This window comes from Hypomesus nipponensis, chromosome 19 (assembly GCF_054491055.1).
Source record: "Hypomesus nipponensis isolate SF chromosome 19, ASM5449105v1, whole genome shotgun sequence".
Taxonomy (NCBI): Eukaryota; Metazoa; Chordata; class Actinopteri; order Osmeriformes; family Osmeridae; genus Hypomesus; species Hypomesus nipponensis.
Genome location: NC_140379.1, coordinates 18,262,501 through 18,280,755, shown reverse-complemented (window position 1 = coordinate 18,280,755; position 18,255 = coordinate 18,262,501). Strand labels below are relative to the sequence as shown.

Genomic DNA, 18,255 nt, shown 5'->3' with positions numbered 1-18,255 from the left:
TTCAACAACCCAATCAGAAACAGGTTCTTTCTTAACCAATAGTATTATTTGTTTCATTGACATTAACGCCATGTTTATTGCTCTGTTATGGATGATAGTGGATACCGACCGCTCACTTAATATGGGTTGACTCGTGTAGCTTTTTAAACACATTAGAAAAGTGTTAACTGTAATAACTGTCCATTTAGCCAACCAGTGTCTGCATTTTATGTTTTTATGTTCTGACTAGTTTGCATGACAACATTTTCTTCTGGCTTACTTAACCGTAAATACATATACAGTTTTATAAAATATTTTACTGTGAATTTGTCTGTGTGTTGTATTCGCTAAGAAGTAAGAACAGTAAGATAGATAAGTCTGAAAGACTACGGTAACGTAAATCAAGTTCTCCCAGTTACCGTACTCCATTTCCTTTGCTTGGTTTCCCTACTGATAGGTTAATTTAATAGAAACTGGAGTTCTTTGCAAACCATGTTGGCCACTCTTGACATTGTTATCAATTCAGGCCACATCCCTAACTCGACTCCTAATGGCGTCAGTTGCACAGGCACAAAAATTGTCACCGCCCACAAACAACACCCAATCAGATTCCTTGTTTCATTCCGCTTCGGTCTCCTGCTCTCCGCGTCGAAGTCTGGACTTGAGAAGGCCGCCTGATAACAGTTTGGAAGTGGTTGCAGCAGAGAAATTTGACGGAAAAATATACATTTTCTTTGCTTTGAATTCACCAATCAAGCTTTCAGTTTTGATTAATAGACAATTTAATAATAATTTCTAGCTATGAAGACTACGTAATAAATCTGCACGCGCGTTTTGCGAAGCTTTTTCATCCGCTTGTTGGTCTGAGAATTCGATAACGTTAGCGCTAGCGCTACCTTTGCAAGCTAGCTAGCTAGCAAGCCTCCAGTGAACTGATTTTGATCCAAGATGTTTTCAGCAAGTTTCGTTGGATGTCTCCAATCGGCAGCTTGATCAACTGGAGAGTATCCAATGGGAAAATCAAGCATCGGGTGGGAATATCGGGGATAAGCTTATAGACTTTTAAGAAGTAGCCGACGTTAGCTGAAATTCTATCGAAGGTAAGTACACTAGTAACACATTGCCGTCGATAATAACATACAGCTAGCAAGCAAAATAGCCACTTGGCAAAGCCAGCTAAACTAACCTACTTTAGCTACCTTGCTAATGTAGCTCTGTAGCGTTAGCTATCCTGCAAGTGTTGTTCAACATCCGCTTGCTGCTAGCCCAGTAGTAACTAGGCCTCACTAGTGTAGCTAGCGAGTATTTTCACATTTTGTCATAACCGTTTATGTAACAAGCTTGCTACTAGTAGTAGCTGACTACCAAACCTAGGTAGTTACTATAGGTATCCAACCCAGACTGATCCAGTTACTTAACCTTGTGACATTTTATAATATATTGCTATATTTATAAACATCGTAGGCAATTGTATTAAATCATTTAAAGTAGGTTCGCCAAAAATGGTTGTGCTGTTATGCCCAGTGATAAAACGTCCCTAAGAAAATTCAGTACTAAAATATCTTTGGTGTGTGTGAGACACTTTTTCCGTTGGACAAGTAATTGTGTCGTTCGAATGTTTTTCTTGTCATATAGCTAATTGTTGATAACATTTTGTCTGAAGTTAAAATAGATTCTTCATTGGTGCATGATTGCTCTCCTTTAGAGGAAAGGTAAATTTCTTAAACAAGGACACGCCAGCAGGATGGCACTGAGGATATTAGTATCATTAGCAGTGTGCTCAAGATCATTGTATCCACCAGTATCCTGACAGGACACTCCGTGGAACTCTTTTGCTTGACTAGAACGAAAAATGTGGTTGATGAGCAGTGGGTTGGTGCAGTATCAGTGCTGGGGGAAACACTGCAGTGGGGCTGCTTCTGCCCCTGGTGTTTTCATCCTCAACTCCTGTCCGGGAGCCCCTATGCTTACTATTAAGGTGTTTCTATGGAAATCCACTAGCTTCTTATTTTCTTTGTGATTCAGACAAGCTTGTAGATATGACTAATTGTAAATACACAATCTGTTAGTATCCTAGTGTTCACTAGTATGAATCTTGTCAAAGGTTAGGTTGTGTTATTCTTTGTTTTTCTGGTCAGGTAATTGGGTAAGCAGGGGCAGCATTCATCATGGCTATCTATGCCAGGAGGATATTTTGTGACGAGATGTTGCCCAATTCAACTTTTTCAACTGCAGTACCCTTTGATCAATATTTAGTTTGGACATTTCTTGGATCGTGTATTGTATTCCAAATGTCTGACCCAGACAGATTTAATCTACTCTTATTGTGGCTGACAAATGTAGTAGGGTGTTGATAGTTTGCTCTGTTTTGGTTGTGGTCCTGCATCAACTGATAGAACCTCATGCAACTGATCCAGGCATGTTGAACCAGCATCCACAGTAGGTTAGAGGCTTGTCCACTTTGAGCTGCATAGAGTATGCACATGAGACAGGAAGTAGAGTTCTAAATGGGTCAGTGGTGTTCCTGTGTTGGAAGCTGTGCTTTCTCACAGCCATTTCCTGTGTTTCAGGACAGGAGGCCACTTTGTGTCTAACCTGTCTTGAGCTGCCTCTCCCTCTTGTCAGATCGTGTCGGCTGCAGTTATCAGGTCCTGCACCACCATCACTCGCCCAGCGCTTGATGCTGTGGCCTTGGTGATGCTTTCAGCAGATTCTGCAGTGCAGGGTGTGTAAGAACGGCTACGCACATTGCTGTTCAGCAGTGTTATCGTGCTGTGAGCTAGCTGGCAGCGTGGCTACTGTCACTGCGAGGTTGTGGTTCAGATCCCACCACATCCCCTCTCAACAGGCTTGAACTATCGCCTGTTTACCGGAGCTGCCTTCTCTAGTGAATGTGCATGCCTTCCTGCTGATATGCAAGATTGACGCATGAGCCACATATAGGATGGATGTCTTTTTCATGGTAATTATTCAATACTTAGCTATGAGAATGTAAACAACTGAGTGCTTCTTTTCTCTCCTGTTCATCTCTAGGCCTGTTGATTGGAATCCACAGTGGTCAGTGTTGTATCCGTGGTAATATGGAACCTTGGCCAGCATAGGTCGCCTGGCTACATTCTGTTGATGCAATGTTATCTGGGCTCAGCAGGCTGAGCTTGCGCCTAACATAAGCTAGGGTACAGTGTGCGTTTTGGTCGTTGGGGTAACCTACTTCTTCTGATTATCCTGTTTTGGTGGCTGGAATTCCTGCCCTCACGTTCTGTCTCCTTTCTCCCCTCCCCCACCCTGTGAGTAGGCTGAGTGTGTGTGCTCGGTCTGTTGGTAAACAAGCATGGCTACTACAATTTGGCCTTCCTTCTTTAGCAGAGTACATTTTGTATAACTTTCTCCTCACATCACAATCTGCCGGCATCACCAAATGCCATTCCGAGCTCTTTGAAATCCACTGCTGTCCCTCTCTTCCCACACCCAGACACAAAATGGCAGTGGCTGCCCTCTTCTCCCCCAGGGATCAGTGGAGCCTCATTTGGAACAGTAGAGGGTCCTGTAGTCGGATGCCTGCTCCTTTCCTATGCTCCGCCTGTCCCTGCCGCTCCTCTGCACCACTTTTGATCATGTTTTTCTCTCACTCCTCTTCCTCCTCTGCTTCTTCTTCTGACTCTTACACATCAAAGGCAAAGGTTCTCTACCCATCTCTGCGCTGCTGCATTTTCAAAACTGTACTTTTAACAGTATCGCTTTTGATCTTTTTAGAGGCATGTTTGAAGATTGAAAATTGTATCTGGTAGCTTCTTAGTCAGAGTTAGCATGTCAGTCACTTTTTTCAGAGGTGGGAGACATTTTAAAACCCCAGGTCATTATTCAGCCTGCTCTTTGCTACTCTGAACCAATGGATTGTTCTGGTCATTCCTTTGTGAATTTTATCTTCAAATCCTGGATATTTTGAGTCAAGTATCTATCTTAATCTGATGTTAGTATGTGTTGTTTTTAAGTGTTTTAGAGGGAAACAGAGGGAGCAAGGGGAGTGTGTATGTGGATGTTAAGCGTGGGGGAGGTGGCAGTCTGTTAGTGTGGGCAGATGTGAGTGGAGAAACAGCACGGGAAGGGGGTGGGGTGGGATACTAGCAGTGGAGGGAGGGGTGTAAAGCCGGAGACAATAGTTGGTGTTTTGATCTGCTGAACAGGCTGATGTTTTACCCATACGTGGCACAGAGAATGGACTCTGGTTGCCGGAAGGTAAAATGCTAAGTGAAATCTTACATCTCACATACTGTTTAGTTTGCTGTAATGTAAAGTCATAAATATCTCCTAAGCTAGCTAGCAAGTCCAGAGAGACTCTGGTAAAACTGGCTGGAACTCCTCTTGACGTGTCTCTCTGGGTTTGGTTGCCCTGGCCTGCCTTCTCCGTCTGTCTGACCCTGGAGAGAGCCATCTCATGGAACTGCTGGTCTCTTCTCCCCACTCCTAAATGTTTCATACTCTGCCTGTTTAACTGCCACCAGCAAAAGATCAGCTCGCTCCGCTCGGTCCACAAAAGTGTCCCCACCCTTTGGCCCATGCACGTACACGGTCACAGCTATTGCAAATTTGCTCTCGTTCTCTCGCTTTTCTCTCATCTCAGTTCCTGCCTATCAGAGAGAGCAGCGAGGTGGGTTTCATCCAGCCTTTTTTAAATACTTCTATTACTCGGATGGGCAGAACATGCTTCAGAAAAGGACTGCCATTTTAGGATTGGCTTTACTTAGCAGAGTAAATGAACCTGCAGATCGCCGAGTATGCTTAATTTCCTCCTGTCCCTCAACAAAAACCTCTATAAAGATCAATTGAGAGATGAAAGGTGGGGGGCCTGAAATAGTGCTGCGGAGTGGGTTGTGTGTGTGACACTGCAGCAATCAGGCCATGGGGGAGGGGGGGGGGGTGACCTAGTACTGGGGGGGCTGTGTGTGTTTTAGTGTATCCTGGCAGTGTGTTGGGTGGGGTGGTTTAGGGTGTGATTGGCCTGGCTGAATCTCAATCAGCGGGGCCTTCAGCACTGCTGGCCTTTTGATGGGCCAGCTGCAGCCATTCACCCTGCTGGCCATTTACATAGAAATGCAGCCACAGGAAGGGGGGAGGGGTTTAGGAGGTGGGGGGAGGGTGTGGGGGATGTGCGTGACTGAAAAGCATACCTAACCAAAAGCTATAGAGAGGATGCCTATGCTGGACCAAGCGGAGCCACACTGTTTTTAGCAGGCGGCCTGGGTGCCATATACATCGCACAATGCCTCTAAGCACCCTCCTTTGACGAGCACACAATCACACCACTCAGCTGTTTTCTCCCTTTACAAACCCGCCAAGGGACGGTGAAGCTGGGTCTGGTTGGTCATCCTTACAACAACTTTGACTTTTTTTTTGCCGATGCCTTTTGCTCCTTGCTTGTATGAAATGTACCGTTGAGGAAATTATATTGTTATGTAGGGCTGCAACCAACGATTATTTTAATAATTGATTAATCTGGCGACTCGATGAATCAAATTTCCAACCCTTTATTCGAAAACAGAACTGACAGTGCAAATTCACAGTGCAAAAAATCTTCAGAACGTGCACAAACAGGCACACAATTTTTAGTTATTATAGCGTGTATTTAATGCTATTTTCAGAGATGAGCAATTTATTTTAGTTTTGTTTCAAACTCTATTGAAAATTGAAAGGTTGTGGAAGTAGGCCAGACTATTAGAATAATCTGGTGTATATTTGAGATTTTTGTACACCATTTTGAAAAAAGTTACGATTAGCGAGGATTAAGCTATTTTTCAAGATAAGTGATTTTCTATAAATTTATTTGAAACTTCATTGAAAAAGTAAACTCTGTGGAAGTATACTAGACATGGTTAAGATACTCTGGTGTCTGTTCATAAAAATATTATAAAAGTCTACATTTTTCAAAATGGTATGTATGGGTAGTTTTCAACCGGTCCCTATTGCGACGCTGCAAAGTAGCGTCTTCCGAATGTGAGACAAATGTCGAATATGAAACTGACTTCACCTCGGTCAATTAACTATTTTTCGATGTATTCAGTGTGAAATGTTCCCATACCTTGGTTGACTTAGGTCATACTGATTTCTCTGCCTCAGCCATGTGTTTCAGAACAACGTTACTCAACAACTTCTCTCCGATGGTCTTTCCTCTACCTCCACTCTGCTCCACGCTCAACTAAACTTTTTTTTAAATACTCAAACACCCGCGACTTATTGAGTGGCGTAATAGTTGGGCGACACAACAAATCGATAATGAAATTAGTTGCCATCGCTTTTAATAATCGATTTTAATAGATTCGTTGTTTCAGCCCTATTGTTATGGCATTTTCAAGGCTCTGTTTTTTAAAATGTCTTCCCAGTATGCTCTGTGCCCTGTCAGACAATGAAAGACAGAGTTTGCTCCAGAGTTTGTATTGAGGCCAGTGTGTCATTTATTTGGTTCCTCTGTCTCCAGGAGCACCATCAAGGTGTTTCTCCAGGCTGGGACTGAGACAGTGTGATGAGAAGACCATTTAGGCTTCAGGCCTTAATTACCTGTGCAGGGCAGGGGATAAGGCTGGATAATATAGCTGAAATGTGTCACAATATCAATATATTAGTTAGTTTTATTTGTTTATTGATAATTAATTGTCATTTTTAATTACCTTTAGGATGTTAAAAAAGACCAGAAGAAATCATTTTTAATTGAACCACTTTATTTATTATGTAACCACCTATATTCATCAAGGCACATAGGTAATCATTTGAATGTTTACACAACAATGAACAAGTGAAAATTCACACTAGCTACGACCACATAATGCCGTTTTACCCTTCTAACGACACAACCATGCAATCTTTGTGGACGGACTGACCGAGCTAGCTATATAGCCGCTAGTCAGCTAAAAACACTGGTCACTCCAAAGAGTGGAAGCGGCTACGGTGATATAATACGTATTTCCTTTTAAAAAAAAATTCCTGCTCAGTTTACACACAAGTGTTCCGTTATCAGTCAGGCTTGAAATGGATAAAAACTGCCATACTGACGAGCTGACCTGGCCTTTTTTGTGAACAACTTCTTGCTAATCGTCTTCACTTATTTTCTCTGCGCTGTTTCTGTGTCACATGTTGATGGTGCAACCAAACAATACAATGATTTACTTTTTTTGCATGTCACTATTATTGTGCAAAAGAGTGACATGGACCATGATGGGCTGTTTATGAAGAGAGAAAAAAAGGCACGCTTGGGGTTTGTTTGGAGGGTTATGTGCTATCCTGGCGGTTTGAATGTAATGCTTTTAACTATCGAGCATTTTACTTATTGCTGTCTATTGCGGTGCATATCCCTATTGTTTGATTGGTTGGGACCAGACCAGGTGGTTGTGGTAGCATGGGTCAGACCAGCCGAGACCAGGTAGTTGTGGTAGCCTGGGTCACTATTGGGTAGCTGAGGTTGTTTTTATTAGACCAGGCCACATCCAGGCAGTGTTATGCTGTTGGCTGGTTGTGAAAAGTTAGGGTTTGTTGCAGCTCGTTACCTTGACGACTCAGCACCCGGTTTCCTCTCTGCTGTTGCTCCAGTGACGGATCTCAGAACCCAAGGGCTTACACACCAGCCCAGCCCTGGTGGTTTAGTTCTATGTGCTCTAACCTGTACTGCTCTAACTGCCATGAGATCTGGTTTCACAGGCTGATAGATGGGCTAACAGCAGCTGGCTGCCCTGCAGGTCTGACTACTGTCTGTTTTCCAGTGTCTCCGAGCTCTAGCCTGGTATGTTTCTAACTGGGGCAGTCTGACTGCTGCCGAGGGAGGGAGAGAGGGAAGAAACACACCTTCAGTAGGCCACGGGACTTTCCCTTATGTATATGTGGAAGGACAGGCTCTGCCTCTTAAAGTGACATGCCTGGTTGATTTAAGCAACACTAGCAACTGCTATGTAGGTTATTTTCTATGTAGCTAAACGTTGGAATAGATGGCATGCTTATCAAGGTCACTGTCTCCATGGCAAAGTATCGTAGCATCATGACAAACCGCAAACCACTCTTTATTTGTGTACTGCTGGAGGGGAAACCATGCTTTTTCAAAATGGAGGAGGAGCAGAGAAAGGGAGTGAACAGGGAGTGGGGTGGAGATATGTCACCCTTGGTGTGTTTCTAGCCAGTAAGCAGTAGAGTTGGGTATTGTTTCAATTTTATCGATTCTGATTCTGTTGTTTTTATCTGGTTCTTATCGAATCTTGGTTCCGATTCCAATAGTTTTTCTGGAGAGAAAAAATATACGAATATAATGTTGTGTTAGCTAGCTCTGATTCAGATGTTCAAATAGGCACAGGAGAATATAATTGATATTTTTGTGAAAAACGAAACATGTTGCGCTTTCTGTATTTATTCAACAACATTTGTAGGCTTATTATCCAATCCTGTATTTAGCCTATACTATTTAACTACAAAAAGCATCCAAAGTTGAAGTCAAATTATGAGATGGAAATAAATACGAGGGAGGAGTAGCCTAACCTGTCATTTGTATTTCTGGGAAAATTTCTTACTTGCGAGCAGTCACTTTTGTGCATGATGTCCGACCGTGCTGCTATCAAGTAGCTAATTCCTACGTTCATCAAGACTAAACAGTTTTCTGAGATAACGTTAAAGCAGGAGTTGCCAGAACACTGTCTGCAGTGCCGCCGCTAGCCATTTTGGTGCCCTACGCATAATTCCTTTATGATGCCCCCCCCCCATTTACTCATTACTCATACTTACTTATTACTCATTTAAAACTATTTGATCAGTCGAATATAAAAGCATCATAGAATGTACAGTAAAGTAACATCTAGCTGGCGTCAGTTATTTCAAATGCATAGATAACATATTTGAGTGTGCTAAAATTAGCAATAACGTCAGCTAGTTCGAGGTGTATGCATAGGCTAACTATAAGTTAGCAGCACATTTCCCGTATTTAACAATAATTAAACATGGACTTACCTGAAAGTGTATCTCGCAGTTTATTTCTTTTTCTGCCCCTGACTCCTGTTGTCTTTGTGAGGCCATTTTCGAAAGGTTTACCTAGCCTACTGTCAAAATTCGTCAGGCCACTGAGGTAGGAAAGGGCACCCACGGCGAGCTTGGAAAGTTGAGTGTGTATTTGTTTTTTTGTGTGTGTGTGTGTGGGGGGGGGGAATTCTTTGGCTTTATATTTCAGCTGTAAAGTCAACCAATCAGCCTCTAAGATATGTGAAAGGCTAATGAAGGGGAGTACAAGCGACAGTACGGAAGAAACCTCTTGCAAATTAGCAATTTTCCTTATGGAAAAATACCACCAAGGGATTGTGATATTAATAAAGCTAGCAATCAAAGTAAGAAATCGAAATGCGAATGTCTTATCGAATCCACCGTTCTTGTAAATTTTGAACTGGTTCTTAAATGGAACCTTTTCTCGATACCCAACCTTAGGAAGCAGTGCTTAACCCAGGCCTAATACCAGTCCCAGTGTGCACTGTGACCCAACTATGTGTTGCATACCTGCGAAGGAGAGCCAGGTGTTGATCATGCATGTTGTTGGCTAAGCCTAAGCATGGCTAAATATACTCCAGCTAGTCCCCCTACAAGTGTCAAACTCTTCTGAAGCTCCTTCCAGGGTTTTATAGCAACACACACTCACTCAGAAACATAAGCTTTATGTTTGTTGTGGATGTCAGATACTGCAAATCACACGCAACAGCAGTTTATCACGGTGTGTTTGTGTGCCGCGTCTTAGCATGCGGAGAAAGGGCCAACGGCCGCTACCAGTAGCAGTATCTCACCATGATTGTTTTTTAATCTTATGATTATCAGTGTGTGTTAAAGTACCTCTCAAGATTCCTCATGAGATTTGTAAAATCGTGTTGCGTAATCCTGTTCAGTCTGGTGCTGTCTCTACATAGCTGGCCTCTCTGTGTGACTGTTCTGTGACTGAGCTCTCTCTCCATAGCTGGTCTCTGTGTGGCCATGCTGTGGCTGAGGTCTCCTTGCTGGTATCTCTGCGTGTGTGGCTGTACTGCGGATGAGGTCTCTTCTAGCTGGTCTCTCTGTGTGGCTGTGCTGTGGTCTCTCAAACCTGCCTGGCACTGGAGATCTATTTCAGGCTTTTACTGTTCTATTATGAATGTTTAAGTTTCTGAATTATTCAATTGTGCGTAAGGACGTTATTTTTGGAGTACTAGTCGGAGTCCATCTGGGTTGAGGTGAAGCTGCTGCTTCTAAACTCACGGCCATGCTCTCACGCAGGCCTGAGTAGGGTCAAGCACAGTGACACTGCAGCGCAGGTGACACAGACACCACGTGTGTGTCAGACGCTTTCTCCATCTTTGCTCAACCACGGTTCCTCAGGAAGTGTAAGGCGTTAAGGATAACTGTTAGCTTGGTTTCCTGCACTAAATCACTTGGGGGGGGGGGGGGGGGTTGGGGTGGAGTGTAGTGTATGTATGTGTATGTCTTCTGCAATGGAGATTAGTCTGGGTGGATTTGGAGGGAAAGTTCTGTGGAGCACTTGGAGAGAATGATAATGAGGAGAGTTTTGCTAGAGGCCATAATAACAGGCTGTCAAGCTCCACTGCAGCCTCGCTGCATAACTGCCACGGCTTCGTGCGACAACAGGAAGTGATGTATGTGCCAGCAGGCGGGTCTAATAACACTTGTGACTGCAAACAGGAAGTGAATGTCAGTAGTATTCAGTTCCCTCTAGACACCACAAGGGCATGGCCTAGGGATATTTGCAAGTTCTTGCACAACACATCCTAACATCAGCCTTGTCTCCGGAGAGATAACACCAATTGAATGATGATTTTCTAAGAACAGGGTTGGTCATTCTTGCTATATGCCTAACGGCGAGATATCTGCTTTCCACAATGTCATTGCGGATAACCTACTATTGTTCTGTTGTCGTTAAACCCATTGACTCCCTGTTCATGAAGTAACCGTCTAAAAAATCACTGACACCAGCCAAGCCAGGGCTCTACACTACCCTTTTCCACTGGTGGCCCTTGCGCTACTATCTTTTTCAGCCACTCCGGATAATAACGAACAATAATGAACCTGTATTGCATACAGATGTGCACTTTAATTAATTGCCATCTTTTAAACCACATGCCTTCTTGTTTTCTTTAACATGGGATAAATTTGCTGCAATAGAAAATACAGTGGGCATTATTGGGGATGGCTGAGCGGTTAGGGAATCGGGCTATTAAATCAGAAGGTTGACGGTTTGACTCCTGGCCGTGCAAAATGTTGTTGTGTCCTTGGGCAAGGCACTTCACCCTACTTGCCTCGGGGGGGAATGTCCCTGTACTCACTGTAAGTCGCTCTGGATAAGAGTGTCTGCTAAATGACAATGTCAATTATTATTTGGTGTGCTCAAGCCTTTGGCAAGAGCACAACCATTGTTCTCTCATATATTTATTATTATTATTTTGTATTTTTTTCCCACCCCTAAGGATCTATCAATATTTGGACTACATAGACAACGTCAGTGTCAAAAGTTTCGTCTTGGTAGCGATTGAGTTGCTTGTATTTTTATTTACGTTCCGTTGAACGGTTTAGGCAGAACTTTGTGGCAAAAAGTGCCTTATGTCAACAAAGGGAACTCAGTGCCAACGTCAGCACATGTTCGCAACGACGCATGGATACAAAGTGCATAAATGTGCTGTTGCACAGCGAGTATCGTATCGTGCCATGGTGTACAAGCAGCATCATACATGTACATTTAAGCAAATCATGACTTGCATGTACAGTAAGTAATTATGTCACATTAAAGAATGTATTTAATCTCAAGCTTGTGTGGCGCGTTGCTGGCTTCAATGCCACAGCATTAACCTAATGTTAAAGACAAATTAGTCTGTGTGGGAAACTCTGGTTTATTATATTCAGAACATTTCAAACGGTATAGAAGTACCGTCATTTTCGGAAAATAAGCCGCGGCTTGTACTCTGACTTCACAGTTTGAGCGGATTGTTTTGAAGCGGCTTATAGTTCGGCTTTAGAACAAAAAAGTGTCTTTGTCTCAAGATCTCTACAGACCGTGCAGCTAATTTAATGCTCAACACTGGAACGGGGGCTTATTACTTGAAAGACAAATGATTTACTATGGTGTCTCAGTTACACTATCAGGGTTTGGAAGTGACTTGCTAAAGTAGGTAAAGGGCTAGTAGAACATAACATTTCATAATCATTTCAGTTAATCAAACAGCTGCAAGACCCAGTAAAATGTTATGCGCTAGCTATCAAAATAACGCTAGCATTGCTAACAACATTACTAATTCAACTTTGGTAGTGTAACCGAGCTCTTTGTGACTTCGTTTTAGATATAATTGTATATGATCGTGTGGACAATAAGACACAGACGTGACGGTAACGCTGTTTGCTTTCAAATTGCAGCTTATATTCCAGTCCACTACGATTTACAAACACAAAGTGCTCATTCTGGGGGGGTGCGGCTTATTTTCTGAAAAATACGGTAATAAATTAATCACTATTTTTAATTGTTGTTAACTGATCAATGGTTTAAGGACAGACCTTCAACTACCAGCATCAAATCAAAAACAATAATGATGTGTCAACAATACATAAACATTGTTTGAACACGTTAGAGCACTAAAACGTATTTAAGATAATAATTCATAATACATTTTGTTGTTGTATTATATAATTATTTTTAGGGGTGCTGAGATTAAATTTAGGGGTGCTTTGGGCAACCCTAAAAAAAGAGTCTAAAATCGCCCTGGGAAATACTACTTACACACTGGTGATGGCACCTATGACAACTGGTATTCAGCCACTGGTGTCGAAATTGATATGTCCGTATCATTTTTCCCGCGTGTTTCTTAAAAAAGTCCCTTCTTAAAAAAATTGTCAATTGTCCGCTTCATTTTAACACGTCAGATTTGAGTATATATGCGATTCCTGCGTGCGTCTTGACAAGAGTTTTTATTTATCAGCGTTAGGCTACAACAAATCCGGGAGAGGGCGGGGTGGGTCGCCGGGCTGAAGCCAACTTGATGTGTTGAATACTCAGAGCGTGTTATAAAACATACTCTTAAAATACACATGACTGTTTTAATAAATGCTCACAACAAATCATAGCATATTGCCTAAAACCTAAGGTAAGCACAAAAATAATCAGTGATATATTTGCGACCCATTACAAATTACGGTCGCAATGGCATTTTAAAAAGGTTGCAAATGCAACCATTTTGGTCGCAGTGTAGTGCCCTGCAAGCTCGTGTGTGATCTCTGTGGGCAGCAATCTGCATGCCGCAAGGCCGACACATCTAGTCCAGAACATGTACATGAAATCCAGATTCTATGTCGTGTATTTCACTACCTGGCAAAGCATCTGCCAGTTTGAAAAAGGCTTATGGCCTAATCTGAGGCGTTTACAGTCAGGAAGAGGAGTAGGTGAGAGGTGGTCGGAAGGGGTGAGCCTCTGTCGTGATGGGGGTGAATAGAATGTGACATACAGATCCAGCAGAAGACTCTAGAGGATCTGGAATGGCTTTTTGGACTGCAACACACACAGACGCAACAGTTATCTGTGGTGGTCAGCTCCTGTTTCTGTGAGAGGCTGGCTAGGGAGCTCATGCCCCTCAATGTGATGGGAATGGAAACCCAGTCCAAGCACATTAACACAGCTAACACACCTCTCTGCTCCAAACCCAGGCTTACCCAGGCACTAGCATTATCCTGGGTGAACCAGAATGAAGCACATCTAAAATGTGGGCAGGAATAAATATTTCTGTCATGTCACTGTATTTGTGTATGTGATTCTGTTGCCTGTTTTAGGTTTCTGTAGGCACTAGGAATGCAAATTGTGCTCTGATTTGGTGTGTGTCTTTCCTTCTGCTCAATCTCATATTATTGAAAGCCTCTGCTGCCATGGAAACGGCGAATGACAAACAAGATGGCCGTAGAAAACGCCAGGTGTGTGCGTGCGTGGCAGCCTTTATCCAAATATTCCGTCTTCTCCTCCTCTCTGCCTTTGCATCTATCTTATCATCCCATTTTCTCCATGGTTTTTTCTCAGTCCTCTGCTCTCTCTCTCTACCCCCCACTCACCCCATAATTTCTTCTATTTTTCTGCCACTGCCCCTCCGCCCACTGAGAGACGGATCCCTGTACTAAGAGTCTCTCTCTCTCTCTCTCTCTCTCTCTCTCTCTCTCTCTAGTCCCCTTTCTTTCTTCCCCCCTCCCTCTCTCCTCATCTCTGCATTCTCAGACTGTGTCGATGCACCACTGAAGAATCCTGCAGCCCTGCTGGTGTGTGAATCTTAAGTGTGCATGGAGCTGTGTGTGTGTGTGTGTGTGTATGTGTGAAGCTGTGTGTATATGTGTGTGTTGTGTTCCTGCTCAGTGCCTATTGAAATACTGTGATACTTAGCTGCGTAGTGATGCCGTGCCCCAGCTAGAGCTATGGAGAAGTGGACTGTCTGTCTGCTGCTGTGTGTCAGGACATCTCATGGGTGTCCCTGAAATCAGTTTTCTGTGTGCTGGTCAGTTTTACTTCTGCCTGCGCGTCACTGCACAGTGATTAGAATATCAGGGCTAAACCTTATGAAAGGCTAAACCTTTGCTGACTTAGAGAGATGTTTGGACCGAAGGACAGGAAGAGAGAGGTGGATACAGAGAGATGTGAACATGAGAGAGGATTGCTGACTGTTATTAAGCCAGGCAGAGAGGTAGACAGACAGGCAGGCAGGCAGAGAGGTAGACAGGCAGGCAGGTAGGCAGAGAGGTAGACAGGCAGGCAGGCAGGCAGAGAGGTAGACAGGCAGGCAGGCAAAGAGGTAGACAGGCAGGCAGGCAGAGAGGCAGGCAGGCAGAGAGGTAGACAGGCAGAGAGGTAGGCAGAGAGGTAGGCAGAGAGGTAGACAGGCAGGCAGGCAAAGAGGTAGACAGGCAGGCAGGCAGAGAGGTAGACAGGCAGGCAGGCAGAGAGGTAGGCAGGCAGGCAGGCAGGCAGAGAGGTAGACAGGCAGGCAGGCAGAGAGGTAGACAGACAGACAGAGATGGAGGGATGTCAGTTTTGGTAAATGTTGCTTTCGATACGGTGACACCCATTAATCGTTAACTAGATAATGTAAAATAAATATGCTTTTTTTAAGGGCTATCTATTTAGACGTGGTGAAATAGTAATGTTTGGTACATGCCTTTTTCTATCGTCTGTTGCCTTTGCTGAAGTTTATTGCCATACTTTTCTTGCTGGTTTGGCTGCCCTGGCTTGATTGACCACAAGGTCATCGTCCTTCTCCTCAAAACGTGTTCCAATGCCTTCAGTCAACTCTGTCCTAGAGAGATACAGAACTATGTCTTTCAATCATTCAGCACACCAATGGCAATGGCCTCAGACTGGCGCGCATAACACTTTCTCTCCTCAGTTAGCAGCGGCGCGATCTTAAGTTGGCTGTGAGCCATCCTCTGGCATGGTAGCTGGGGGCTTGTTCTTAACGTGTTACAGCCTAGTGCTTACTGCTACTAACCTGAAGAGTGGCAACACACAGTTTACGTTTGTCTTTTTTACGTAGACCAATAGGCAAGGAAGTAGGTAGACACAAGCAGGTCTGTAGGTAGACAGACTGGCAGGGCTGTGTGGAGGTAGACAGACAGACAGGGCTGTATGGAGGTAGACAGACAGGCAGGTTTATAGATAAGTAGACAGACAGGCAGGGCAGACAGACAGAGGCATGCTGGGAGGTGGACAGGCAGGTAGGGGTGTAGGTCGGTGTCATGGCATTCTAACAGTCTGTCATTCACTATTCTATCTGCACAGGAGGAATAGGTGAGAAGAGCTAGGCTGACATCTCCATGGTGATAGAGCTGCTGCACTGGAGAAAGGCAGATTCGACCTTCAAACTATAGAATTGGCGATTGTGTGGGATAGCCGGCCGATTGAGTAAGAGTAAACTCTGTTAGAAGTAGTTATCTGACTTGATGTTTGTTGGTGAGCTGAGGCTGGGGGAGGGGATTACCAGACACACATACTGACTGACCCACTATCTGCTTTCCCAGTGTGTGTGTGTGTGTGTGTGTGTGTGTGTGTGTGTGTGTGTGTGGTAGACAGCTTTAGGGGTGGAGCCACCGTGTGTGTGTGTCAGTCTTAGGCATTTTATCAATCCGAAGAACGCTAAGAACGTACTTGCGTTCTTGAGAATAACGTTCTTGCCAAGCGTCTTGCAAGAACGGCCTTGCAAGACTGCGAGGACGGAGAACAATTTGAGATGTGTGTGTTCTTGCAATGACTTCTGGGAAATCAGATGCATTCTCCCTGACCAAGTTACCATCCGATGCATCCTCGATAAAAGGGGCGGATCAAGAACATTTCTGGGTATTTTGGGCAGTAAGATGACGTCAAACGAGTTCGCAAGAACACAAGAACGGAAAAAAACGTGGATTGATAAACAGCCATAAACAAGGCTGACAGACAGACACACACACACACACACTGAGCGCTGGTGTAGTCCTTATGCATGTCTGCAGCCAGCGTGACATTTAGACGGTCTTTAATGTTTAAATGGAGCCATTATTAAATGGCAATCTCATTTTCACTGTTATTTCCAGCCCATAATAACAGTATCAGCAGGCAGAGACTGCGTGTGTGCGGGTACGTGTGTGTGAGGTAGGGATGGGTATAGAGAACCGGTTATTGTTTAGAATCGGTTCCCAGTGAACCGATTCCTTGGAATCGTCAACCAAATTCTTTAACGATTCCGCTAACGGTTCTCTGTGCCGTAGCGCATGGGTGAACTTTTATCGTTTATTCAGACGCATTCGAAAGTTTGGTTGTATTTCACAAGACAAAATGACAACAACGCTACTTGCAACGCGTGTAAAAAGTATATTCCTTACAGGGAGGAAATACAACAAATAGGAAGAAGCATTTGAACACACAGAATGGAATGTTACTGGAATGTCATGCGTTCGATGCTTTGCAGAAAAGTGCTGGGTGACGTCAAGCACCTTTCTGACAGCTGACCAATCAGGACAAGGAGAGTAGGTACGCGTGTACCTTCCCTAGTAACCTTCTACCTTAGTTACCAGGCTATGGCTCCTCAAACGCCAAAGCTAAAGCAAGTAACTGCATTTTATTCGCCATGGTAGCTAGCTATCAATAAGTAACGGATAATAATGTATGTCATGTATTGCTAGGATGTATTATTCCCGTTCAGGTTACAGAATTCTTGCGCTCAAAAGGCGCTCAAAAGGCGCTCAAAAGGCGCTCAAAAGGCGCTCAAAAGGCGCTTAAAAGGCGCTGAAGGCGGCGTTTTTTCTGAAAAAAGTCAAGTGTGAACAAGGCCTAACGTTAGCGCTTCATCTCCTCAAAAGTGATCACAACCACTTGTCACTGTGTGAAGCAATTTGCCTTTTGTGTATAGTCGATTAAGTTATCTTCTGTCCCGTTGTTTGAAGCATACATTTTAGCTCCGGCATTCGTCTCCCATTATTGATCACTTCACGTTAATTATCGGAGGGCGTGTGTTATCAGCAAACTTTTGCGTTGTCGTGTTAATCCATTATTAAACTTAGCATTTTAATTGTTGAATGGCCGATGTTTAACACTGTCATATTATATGATTTGACCTTGGCTGAAAATTAAAGATTCTTTAGCTAAGCTAGCGTAGCTAATGGAAGTGTAGAAGAAGAGCAACGGAAAAATGTGTATGTAAACATACTGTATATGGTGTGCAGCACCCCCCCCCCCTTGCCCAATAAGAATTGATAAGAGAATCGATAAAGAATCAAATCGATCAGCAGGATTTGATAAGGAATCGGTATTGTTAAAATCTTATCAATACTCATCCCTAGTGTGAGGAGAGCAATTCCTCCTGCAGTGTTTCCCACACAGACTAATGCGTGGCGGTGCACCACAGAATCAACAGCGGCCGCCACATATTGCGTTTCCTAATCATTATAATTTTTTAACACTATATAGTTAAAAACACGCAGCGTATTCGTTCAGCTGCATTTCCTTTCCCTGCACTCCCTCCGTCTCTCTGTCACTTAAACGTCTTCTCACATACGCACAGTCACAACGTCAGCACACGTTATAGCGACGATGCATACATATGCCGTTCTAGTAAGACCGACAGCTATATCGGCGAGCCTTCAGCATTAGTGCCATACCTAAAGGTCTATGAAAGTTGAGGCTACTTTTCGCTAGGTACCTACGAACGTGTCTTAATCATAGGTTCCCCTTTGTTCTTTTGGTGAGAAGTCTCAGGAGCTAGCTACTTACCCGGCATCATGGAGCCGACCAAT

General features: G+C 43.7%; 1 protein-coding gene across 1 annotated transcript in view; it reads left to right on the top strand.

Annotated features, from left to right (window-relative positions):
- The first annotated feature begins 655 nt into the window (after window positions 1-655).
- The window catches only part of ankrd11 (ankyrin repeat domain 11), an 83,469-nt gene continuing 65,869 nt past the window's right edge, over window positions 656-18,255 (top strand). Inside the window, 1 exon segment of the mRNA XM_084681797.1 lies at window positions 656-1,079. The gene's annotated coding sequence lies outside the window, so the exon portion shown is untranslated.